General features: G+C 33.5%; 1 pseudogene; it reads right to left on the reverse strand.

Annotated features, from left to right (window-relative positions):
- Positions 1-312: 312 nt before the first annotated feature.
- LOC143398922 (E3 ubiquitin-protein ligase RNF168 pseudogene) lies at positions 313-2,084 on the reverse strand (annotated as a pseudogene).
- Between the last annotated feature and the right edge of the window lie 8,913 nt (positions 2,085-10,997).

The raw sequence follows: 10,997 nt of genomic DNA on the forward strand, positions 1-10,997 counted from the left end.
TTTTTTCCTTTTTTTTTTTTTTTTTTTTTTAAAGAATGGCACTTCAAGACTTCTTGGCTTGGCAAACACATCTGTATATACAAAAGGACTGTTAAACTTAGTACATGTTAGTTATTAACAATGAATAGGGACCCTTTCTTATCACTGAGTTTTATAGAAAACACATTTGTATATACTTCCTTTTAATCACATAGTCTTTAAAGATAATAAGTATGCTTAGACAGCAGAAATTAATGTGAAATTTATAAAGATTCTATGACAGAATAGAGCTTCACAATCCAGCTTTACTAGAAGACATTCCTTTTACCCACATTATTTGGTGTATCTCTGAAACATCTGAAAAATACTTTTCTGTGAATTACTAGGCTGCAGAGAATGAGTACTTTTAGATACATTACAATTTTCTTTAGTAGAATTTGATATCTTTTTTCCGTTCGCTGAACTGTTCAACTGGATTTTAAAAGAAGGTTGCCAGTTTTCATCTCTTGAGCCTCTTCGAGGTTTTGGATGCTCTACATCAGTCTGCTTTTTGAAGTTTCTGTCTTTGTAATTCTTCTGCCCATTTAGTAAGTTATGTGGAGGTGAGGATGTAGTACGTAACTGGTACCCATCTGGGGATCCTTTTTGCCGATTTGGCTTCATTAGTTCTTTATCCACCTCTTTCTGCAGTTGTAACGCTAATAACCGGTCTTGTTCTTCTTGTTTGTGTCTCTCAAAAAGTAAATGCTCCAAATCTATCAGTTTTTGGGTAAAATTCATTTCTGATTCCTCTTGATCTGAAGAAGATTCCAAGAACGTTTTCTTCCTTTTTAAAGAAAAGCATGAATCTCTGACTGCTTCAACTGAAGATTCCTGGCTTTTTCTTTTCGAAACACCTTTACTATCTGGTTGGCTAGACTCTGTCTCAACTGGGTTGTCTCCAATTATTTGTATCATATTTGATGAAGTACGCCCATTCTCTGTCTTGCCACAAGGCTTAACTGTAGCTTCTTTAGAGTAGGGAACTTTGGTTTTAGGTCCTTCATACTTTATGACATATAACTCTTGATCATGATTGTTTGATCTTTTGGCTTTTCCTTCAAGGCACTGTTCTGCATCATAGACACATAACCATGGCATAGGTGACTCTACTGAAGACTTTGTACCTTGTTCTTGAATTTCAAGGCACATTTGAGGAGAAAGTGTTGGCATATCTTCTTCAATTTCTGTATCTTGCCCTGTAGGGCTCTTCATATCACTTCCGTCAATTTCCTTAGATGTGGAGTTTCTCCTGACTTCTTGTACAACTTCAGACTGTGTTGCTGATCCAAATAGAGATTTAGGTGACAAATACTTCTGAATATTTCCAATGTTTCTTTGTTTGTTCTTATTTTTCTTTTGTGACTTGGTTGTGACTGGATCAGATTTTCTGGAATTCAAAGGAGAAGCCAAGGTACTCCCCTCGCAGAAATTATTAATGTTAATGCTTAGCTTTCTTGCCAGTTCTTCATCATTTTTTAGTTGTTCTTCCACTTCACTTCGCCTTTTCTCTGCCTGCTTTTTTTCCTCTTCTTCCTCCTCTGCCAATAATCTCTGTATATATTCTTCACTGGCTTTGTTTTCTTCTTCCTCACTGGCTCGTCTCTCTGCCTCCACCTTGCTTATCTCTTCTTCATATTCTCTTCTTAATTCCCCAGGTTCACTTAACAGACGAATGGGCTGGTAGTCATCAACAATTTCCTCCGATCCTTGCCCAGAGATTCTAAGCTTGCACTCCTTTGGATAGTGTTTTTGAATCGTTTCCCATAGTTCCATATTGATAAGAGAATTTCTACGGGTATGATACCGAGTCCACGAAGAGACCCGGCGGCGACAGAAGGGACAGCACAAATTTGCCTTTTCGACAGTCGACTGGAAGCACGGATTACAGAGCGTGTGGTTACATGGGAGGGTTACGGGCTCGATTAAGATTTCCACACAGATCTGGCACTGGCATTCCGACAAGGAAGGGATGGCGTCCTTGGGTAGAGCCATTTTAATATGCTAATGAGGCCTACTCAACATCAACACCAGGTCAGGAGGCTCCCGGTGGCTCCGGGGCTGACTCCGGGCCACGGCTGAGCGCACATCTTGTTTTAAAAGCCATGATTTCTGTGTTTCATCTGATCACTGATTCCTGTGAGGGTCCCCAGTATTTCCACACAGGCTGTCTTATTCATAATGCAGATCCATCGGTTTTTCTGGCTCCAAACTGTGAAAGTAGTCAGTCAAGAAACAGCATGATGCTGTGCTAATGTCTTATTTTTTTGAAATTCCTTTTAGTTCGTTCTTCAATGAAAAGTGTTGCATACTCTAACCAAGGTGAATGTGTTTGTTTGTTCACATTACATATAGACTATACTTTGTATACAACCAGAGATATGAAAAATTGTGCTCTTTATGTGTAATATAAATTATAATCATTCTGATGTCATATATAACAAATTAGAATATAAAATATAGACACATTCTCTTACTGACACTCTCTTTTTTAATGAAATTTTGACTATTTAAATATTTTGCTCAATGAGGTGACTATTTGGAAGTCTCTGGAGACTCAAATGAAACAAGTCCAAGAGTATTTTCTTCCTACTGGAGGTGACCCATTGGACAGTCTCTTTTCAGAACAAGTATCATATAAATCAATAAAACAATTGGCCCTTCATTGTTAGAAATATTGAATCTGTATAACATAAAATCTAATTTACTAAAGCATTTTAAATATTTTCTACTCTGTTTTTAGATTTGAGTGAGAATGCAAAGCTTACTAATTAAGCACTGATGTTAGTTGTTTTGGATATATGCATATCAGTGAATTTGGTGTAAGAGAATATATTTCCTCTTTCATTCTTCCTGATGTTCCCCGTCAGTAGCCAGATGAAGAGAGGAGCTCAGCTTCATCAGGACAGCATGTGAAATCATGTCTCAGATGGAAATATCATTGCAGAAAATGTAATGGTCTAATCTGAAATTGTAATGTCTCCCTAACTATAAATATAATAATGGACAGAGCAGGATGCAGAAAGCTATATGAAACTTATTATTGTCATTATTTTTACCAGAGTGATTCTGAGAAACATCGAGAGGTGGGTGCTGCTTGTGTATCCAGTAAATTTGAACCAAGCACAAAGGCAATAAATGGACATGGACAAGGTAAGAACCACATAGAATATAAAATACATTGGAAAGAGGAAAGCCAAAATATATGAACACTGGTATGTAGTACTTGTTCAAGGAACGTGCCCATTAGATAACTAGCAGGGGTAAACAAAGATAAGAAGTGGCATACTTTATTAGGTTTAGTCACAGATTGAATTGGATGTATTGCTAAAGGAACTGCATTGTGAGTTGCATTTGACACAGGCTTCTGTCACAGGTAAATCTGAAATAAGGCAAAGGATAGAAGAAGGGGAAGTGAAGACTGAGAAAGGTGGTGAGTACACATAGTCAAAAAAATAGAAAAGAATTAGTGATAGTCAGGAGAGGGTGGAAAATTCCAAAAGGAAAAAAATGCAGAATGAAAACATGGAAAATCAAAACAGGTAAGTCTTATTGTACAACTTCTCTAAAAAGCATATAGTGAAACACATTAGAAAGGATAGCAAACTATTCACACATGATATATATAGTTTTTCCACAATGTGTCAGGAGGATTTGCCACAACATTGGATGTTGATGCTTGCACCCATGTTTCAAAATATTTCTGTAAATTCATGAGGAAAATATATTAAAAAGAGTTTATATCATATATGTCTCTAAAATTATGTGTCCCACATTGGAGTCATTACAGTAGTTAGTTGGAATATGAGGCTGATTTTCTATCCCTCCTAAATTTAAAAAGAGCTTAAAGGGGCAGTGCTAGAACTGAGAAGCCTGAGAGAATGAAGATATGGTTTTTGCTTGAACCCAGGAGATCAGTGCCAATCTGTGACACAGGAGAAACTAATTGACAAGAGAAAGTCAACTCTAGTATGACACCATGTTTATGGACTAATTCCAAGAACTTGTGTTTTGTTTTATGCTATACTTTTGTTTGTTCCCTTCACCACTGATGTGGTCAGTTTATAGCATGAAAGCATGCAATGTATGATCATATGTAATTTATTTTACTCCTTTCCTGTAAAATGAATCCATTATTGCTGGAGAACCTTCTTTCCAGAAATTTTGACTAAAAGTTGTAAATCAAAAATGTACTTCCACATACCAAAGTAGCACTTGCTCATATTTCTATGACATGGTTTGTTTGTTTAGGTTATTCTCAGTGGGCACTAATGAGATCCTTTTGCATGCTAGGCATTTAATCTCCCAGTGATCCTTTCCCACAGACCTCTCTGTTTCTCTGGTGTGTTTTGTGTATCCAAGCTTCAGAAAAATGCCCATCTTCTTCTTAAAGAATTTTCCTCAACATAGAAAGATAGTGCCATGAAGAAACTACATGATAAAGGAAATCAACATTCACAGTAGCTGCACTTACTACACATGTTATTTGAATCCTTGAGTTATAGTAGGAGCAGAATCACACATTCCTGTGACCCAGCTTCTTTCTTTGTTTCTGTAATTAGTCTTCATTCTACACAGTTCACTGAAATTGTTCTATCCTCTGTATTTCCAGAAACATTTCCTCCATTCACGCTGGCATCAGCTTCCAGTGCACTGTGGCCTTCTCATTATGTATCTCCATTTGTGCGCATATTTTTCATGTTAACCTGCTATAGCACTGAGGATGGTCCTGTTATTTATGCATATACTGCACATATGACTATCAGCCCTCTTTAGATCATGGATGTCCAAGCACCTTAACTTTCCTAGGAATCTTTCATAATACAAAATTTTCCTCACTGTGTATATTGATCCCTCTCTCTGCTTGCAATGTCCTCTGATTCTTCTCTTACAAATCACTATATCTCCATAAAAACATGCTCTATTCATTCATTCATTCATTCATGTTACCTTTTAAACCCTGTTTCTCTATGTACAGCATTTCATACTCAGCATTTCTAGCCTCTGGCACATAACCTCACTTTTGAAGTCTCCATTATTTCCATCTCTAGAAAATAAATCATCCCTGGCACCTGTTTTCTTCTAAAGATCTTACCACAAACTCAATTGTGGGTGGAATAAACAAAGCTGTTGATTACAATGTGATGCAAAAGTGGCCTCTTTAAGTCCCGGAACTGATGGAGTAGACAGAAAAAGGAATAATTTATAAGTCACATGCTTATTACCTAGTTTGGAAGCTATAAAATGTATGAGGTAGCCCCAGTGAAAGAAAAAACAGTTTATGTCATGAACATCAGGAATAATTATGGAAATTTCTCAAGACAACGTGATGGAATAATACGTGGAAAGTAAATAAGAATGGAAATAATCAAATCTCCAGCTCTAGAGGTTTCTTGGTTAAAGCTTAGTGGGAGGCAATTTTAGAGAGAAACCAAAGAATTGCCTAGGTAATTTTGGATAAAACAATGAGAATACTGGGATAATGCAATTCATCTCTTTTCAGTGTATCAACCTCAAATTAAACTTCTCTTCTCCACACCTACCAGCTTCCATGATGTATGTGGCATCAATTTGAGTCATTCATATGAGAATTTTAGCATTTCTGAAACATTGTTTGTTTTCAAGACAGCTATTTACTTAATTATTATTATTATCATCATTATTTTTATCATTTTTATTTTATTGATGATTTGGAATGAAACTTGAGCATGCCATTAATTCACTTAATTACTGAGCAAATTTCTCATTGATAGATACCTAATTTTTTGATCAGCCAACCCCTTTTTTAAACAACTTGATAATCTGTCAAGATATACCACATCAGATTCATTTTTAACTCATAGTTTTCATGAAGTTTATTCCTTGACTAACAGTACTGTTCATTTTAGTTATATTCCAATGACTAAAATACAAAGGTTTATTAATGTCTGATAATTCTGGCAGTTTTTAGATCTCTTTTATTGGTTTGCCATATCTCAATTCTTTATGCCTTATCTTACATTTTTTCTTTGTGGGGCATGTATCTTTGTGCAAGAATGGAAAAAGAAAAATGACATTGGTTAAATCAGAGGCTTCAGGGGAAAAAAATCACTAGTGCTCCACATGGGTATGAAAAACAAGGACATGTGTATTAGCTGCTCTTCTAAAAGCATATGTCTGAGCTAATTAGTTCAAAAAACTCTCTGAGGAGAAATTAAGTAAACCTTCTCCTAGAATCCCATCACAAATTTGGACTTACTAAATTGTAGGGCAAATGAAGAGAGGTTCTGTACTTGTAATTCTGATCAGTTTCGTGGAAGATATGTGTAGTTGTGTTTTTCCTTCAGCTTTCATGTTGAAATTTTCAGATCCTTCTATTTTCCTCTGAATACAGATTACTGTGCTCACTAGCATTCTGTATCTTTTCATTGGTACATATACCCTTTGATTATGTATTTATGGTCATGGCAAATATGACCTCAAAATTGGAATATTAATTGCAAGTTTTACAAAAGCTATATTCCCAATTTTGATTTAGCATATTTTAGACATGTGGCTGTATTCAAAAAAGTCCCAAACAAGCAAACACACCAAAGTTAAAATCATGTTTATGATACATAACCATTGGGACTCGGGTTCATATTCATTGTGTAAGATTATGAGGGTAGTTCTCTTTATATTCAGGGGGGGTTTTAAGAATATATTTTCTTTCCTTTTCAGTATCTCAGAACACACATGCTTCTGGCAAGGTAATTGATCTTCTATGATTATTTCATTGTATTAACTGGGTACTGGATTAAATACACATTATTTATATGATGTCTTTGTCTCTAAGCACATGAAGCCTGCCATCATAATCAAAGATTCTCTTCCATATAAGTCAAAACAGAAGCAAGAAAGAAGGACACGCAAATCAGGTGAATTTTGCAGTACAATTTTTCTGTAAAGTTACCTGGAAACCATTGGAAATGCAGGCAATTTCCCTGTTCCTATTTTTTTCTGAAATTTAATGAGAGGATTTATCCTCGAAAATATCAATCTCAATATTGGTATTCAAGTTTTCTTAAATGATATATTCCTGCATATGAAAAAGATTTTTAAAATTTGAACTGTTTCTCAAATTTTACTATGTCTCAAGTTCCTTAAAGTAATCCCTTCACCATTTATGGATTCTCAAAGGTAAATTATCAGAATGTAATCTTTTTAAAATAATATAGTTTTAAAATTCTTATGGCAAAGATAGGCAGTGGGGCAAAACTATATTCCCATCTTCCTAAAAGATTGAGGCACAAATTTACTTGAGCCAGGAAGGTAGGGTTCAGTTTAGGAAATATAAGAGAGACATATCTTTGAATAATTTATTAGTTTATTTCCAGTGCATGATCCAAACTATTGAGTAATTGCAATGAACATATGTTGTACTTTAGGTAACATTTTTTGTTGTTGTTGTTGTTTTGTTTTGTTTTGTTTTGTTTTCCATGGAGTGAATAATTGAAACAAGGCCTTTTAATATGCTGAGCAGTTGCTCTACAATTGAGACTGGCTGCAAGCCTTCTCTTTAAAGTTGATGATCCTGTAAAATCTTTTTATATGAATAGTTCAGAGAAAATACACAAATTCTTTCACTTGAAATAGGAAGATGTTAATTTTTTTAAAAAAATCACATGATAAAGACAAGCAATTTAAAGAGTTCAGGTGCTTAATTTTACATCTTCTTTGACACCTTTTGTTTTTGTTTTGGACAGAGTCTCATTTCACAGAGACTCAGAATTTTTCTTTTACTTATTAAATTTAATAACACTTTATTCTTTACTGAGTTAGTGAAAATTTTGTATCCCAAATGCTCAGAAACATTCCCTTAGTTCAGGCCTGTGTCATCTTTATTTTGCACTGATGCCTTCTAACTATTGTTCTCCATTCTTTTTTTTGGACTTCATCTTCAACTGCCCACATTCTGGGTGATCTACTTCCAATGCAAATATGACATGAATCATTGTTTAGAACAATAATATCAAAACATTTTACATTTACATATAAATCTTTCATAATATGATTTTTGCCTAATTATCTTTATCTCTTTCCTCCCTCTACCCTTTCCTCTGGTATTACTCTTCATGGATCCCTACATATTAAGACAAGTACAGATCCCATGTAATAGTCATCTTCCTCAGATGCTACTGCTTACAAGCTCTTATCCTTTCCCTTAAGCTGGCTGATAATATCAGTTTTATATCCCGGCTCAGGCATTATTGCTAGACATTATCTCTGATACAATTTATCTACATTAGCACTTACCAGAAACTCAAAAATAATTAATGAGTCAAATAAATAGACACTATTTTCACAGAGATGACTGAAAAGACTATCTCTTCTTCACAAGCAAAAGGGACTGTCAACTAAATAAACAATTTACTGTTTAAGTTAAAAGGAAATAGTGGAAAAAAATTGATAAAGTACTAATGTTGGCTTGAGTAAAGAAACAATTTTATTGCGATAACTAGAGTCCAAATCAACTGGAAGTGCATGAAGCACACTGTGTCTTTAGAGTAGCAAAGAATATTGTCACAATTTCAGATAAAACATTGCAGATAAGGAACAGGGTGATCACAGATAAAAGTTTAAAAATTATCACTCACTTTGGAGGCCATTAATGATGAACAGGAGTTGCATAAAATTTATTTTTATGAGGTAAAAAATAGTGAACAATGTGAATTTATGATTTTTATCTATTTTAAAATTTTGTTTCTAACAATTGGTACATTTATACTGAGTAGGTGGATTTGTGGATGAATCTTTGAAATATTTATTTGCATTCAACCTGGTGACATTCACTTTCTCCACAAAGAAATATTTGTCAAGCAAAAGATTCTGTTTGGATAATCAGAAATACTTCCTAAAGAAGACAAGATTTATTGGGCACAGTGGAGCACATCCATTAGACTTTAAGCTAAACAACAAAAGAGGTTTTATACCATAGAACATAGTACACACGTTTTAGGTACTCTACATTTGAATAGTGTATGAATACTGCATGTGAAAATATACAGTCATTCACTTATGAAAATTACTCACATATTATTTCTATTTTGTTTTCTTCCTGATACAAATTCTGTTATCCAATTAAAACATTTGAATACAGGTTCTTTACATCACATAATAAAACATAAAAAAAGTTACTGCTTACAGTGTTTACTACAAAAAATTGCAAAACTGGAAAATGACCTATATAAACTTGAAAAGAGATATACTGAAGTAAAAAGAGAAACATCAGAGCTTAAAAAGGAAAATGTAGCATGGAAACAAGAACTTCAACATTTGAGGTATGATACGCTATTTTCTTATGTCCCTGTTAAGTTACTGAATTTGGCATTAATCTTAAGATACTCCTGCCCTAGTTACTGAGATTAAAGGCATGTACCACCATACATGAATAGGAATCTATTTGTATAACAAATAGAAATTTTGGTGGTTTGTATCTATGTTTTTGCCTTTTGGAGTACAATCAATGTTTCAAGGAATAAAATTTAGAAAACCAGTTTTCTCTATTTGTTTAATTTACTCTGAATACATTTTCAATGTAGAATTATTTGATTAGAGGTACTTTTGAAAAATATATTTGATAGATTTCTAAATTCCTCTCAAGAAAGTTTATGTTATTTACAATTCTCCCAAAGATAATAAAATGGGCATTTTTCACTGTCCAGAAATATTTTAAAACATTTATAGTTTTTCTTCTGCTATATAGGATCAAACCCAGGGGTTAGTTCAACTAAGTAGATATGTTAGTACTGAGCTAGACCCTCTGCTACAGTTTTAATATTAACATTCATTTAAAAATGAAATGGAAAGGGGTTACTGATTATTTTCTTCAAATTAACTCTGGCTTATAAGTAAAACTTCTTCTTATTTCTTTGTTGAAAAGACCCATACTCTTAATTATTAGATTAAATATTAGGTTCAGTCTTGTTCCAAAGGGGATTTTGACTTGTTTACAAAATAAGTAATGATTAACAAGGTAAGTGCTACCATAAGAGCAACATAAAAGGTAGAATAAAGTTATTTTTTTCCTCAGGAAAATTCAGTTTTAAGATAAATATATTTTACTGCAGATGTGTCTTAAAAAGGAAGAGAATAAAAGAAATGATTCTCTGTTTCTTGAACCAAATAGGGACCAGTTAAATGAAATAAAAAATGAAGATAATAAAGAAATTAAAAAGAAACCTGAAACATCTGTAAGAAAATTTGATACAGAATTAAATATTACAGCAGATGAATTTAATCAGGTAAATGAGCTTTCAGTAAATTTTAATTTTTTATTTTATTTCAACAAACTTATTTATACTATCCCTTTAACATACTATATCCATCCATGTTTCACTTCATGAAGGGTATATGATCTGAGAAATATGCTGTTTGGCAATTGTACCAACATACAATCATCATAAGTGTGTACTTGCACAAACTTCAGACACCTACCACAATACCAGAATAAATAATCTTCCAGGATCTCTATTGTACATGCAGTGTATATTCACACAAAGCATTGGTATGTGGAGTGTGACACTATTATTTTGGTTTAAAACAAAATTTTATCTCACCCTAAAATTAATTGATGACATTTGTTGCAAGACTAATTATTGCAAATCTTGGTATCTAGTAGATGCTCCATAATTGCTGAGTTTAATCACTGACATGATTATCAATTTTACTGAAGATGTGCCTTAAAAAAGGAGGGGCTTTGGCTATAGCTCAGTGTCAGAGCACTTGCCTATCATGTGTGAGGCACTGGGATCAATCCTCAGCACCACAAAAAAAAATAATAATAATAAAATAAACAGAAAAAAATAAAGGCATTATTTCCATCTACAACTACAAAAAAAATAAAGTTTTTTTTAAAAAAAGAGGAGAATAGAAGAAATGATTCTCTGTTTTTTGAACAAAATAAGGACAAATTAAAAGAAAAAGTAAATTAAGATAATAAAGAGATTTTTAAAATGTTA

This window comes from Callospermophilus lateralis, chromosome 5 (assembly GCF_048772815.1).
Source record: "Callospermophilus lateralis isolate mCalLat2 chromosome 5, mCalLat2.hap1, whole genome shotgun sequence".
Lineage (NCBI taxonomy): Eukaryota > Metazoa > Chordata > Mammalia > Rodentia > Sciuridae > Callospermophilus > Callospermophilus lateralis.